This window comes from Pygoscelis adeliae, unplaced genomic scaffold (assembly GCF_000699105.1).
Source record: "Pygoscelis adeliae isolate BGI_AS28 unplaced genomic scaffold, ASM69910v1 Scaffold274, whole genome shotgun sequence".
NCBI classification, from domain to species: Eukaryota; Metazoa; Chordata; class Aves; order Sphenisciformes; family Spheniscidae; genus Pygoscelis; species Pygoscelis adeliae.
The window spans coordinates 1456-2204 of record NW_008824670.1 but is presented as its reverse complement, the minus strand read 5'-3'; the positions used below and the strand labels follow the sequence as shown (position 1 = coordinate 2204).

Genomic DNA, 749 nt, shown 5'->3' with positions numbered 1-749 from the left:
GCACAGGGACCGAAAGGGAGATGCCTCTTGTCACTGAAAGGCTGTGTTTTCGCCCTGTTTTAAAAGCAGGTCTACTGAAAGCACCGGGGGTTGTTCACTGGAGTCGGCGTGCCGCAGGGAGAGGGGCAGCTCTCGGCAAGCGCTCCCGGCAGCCGGCTTCTCTTTCCTTTGTCCTGGGGATCTAGCAGCGCAGCCGGGCGCCTCCGCCAGCACAAAGGCATTTTCTTTCAGCAGCGTGCACGCAACCAACTTGCCTTTAACGTCACCGGCACCAAAGCCGGTGCAACGGCAAGGTCGCCGTGCTGGGAGGCTGACTTTACGTTGGCTGCATGTCACCGAAAAGCAGATCCGACTTGCTTTTCCCAGCCTGGGCGCTCGTACGGGTGCCACACGCTCCTGGGACAGAGCTGGGCTGAGCGCTGGCCGCTCCCCACGGGTTTGACCGGCGTGGGCGGTGTGAGATAGAGAGGTGAGGAGCGGCAAACCTTCTGCCCCGGCTCAGGCTACACTGGAAAGCTCCTGTAAAGGTTTTGCTTTCAGTTTTTAGAATCATTTAGGTTGGAAAAGACCTTTACGATCATCGAGTCCAACTGTTTTTGAGGGCCCGGAGTTTTCTTCCAAGCGGTTTGGGTAGTGACTGTAGCCCTAGAGCTGGGACTGGCTATGGGAAGCAGGGAGGGGGTAGCTCATTTTTGGCCGGTAAGGACATGCACCATGGGGGGGGGGGGGGGGGGGGGGAGGGGAGATGA

At 58.9% G+C, this 749-nt stretch overlaps 1 protein-coding gene across 1 annotated transcript in view; it reads left to right on the top strand.

Annotated features, from left to right (window-relative positions):
• CCM2 (cerebral cavernous malformation 2) overlaps window positions 1-749 on the top strand; it is a gene marked incomplete at its 5' end in the record, with an annotated part of 9051 nt that overhangs the window by 7369 nt on the left and 933 nt on the right. The window lies entirely within an intron of this gene.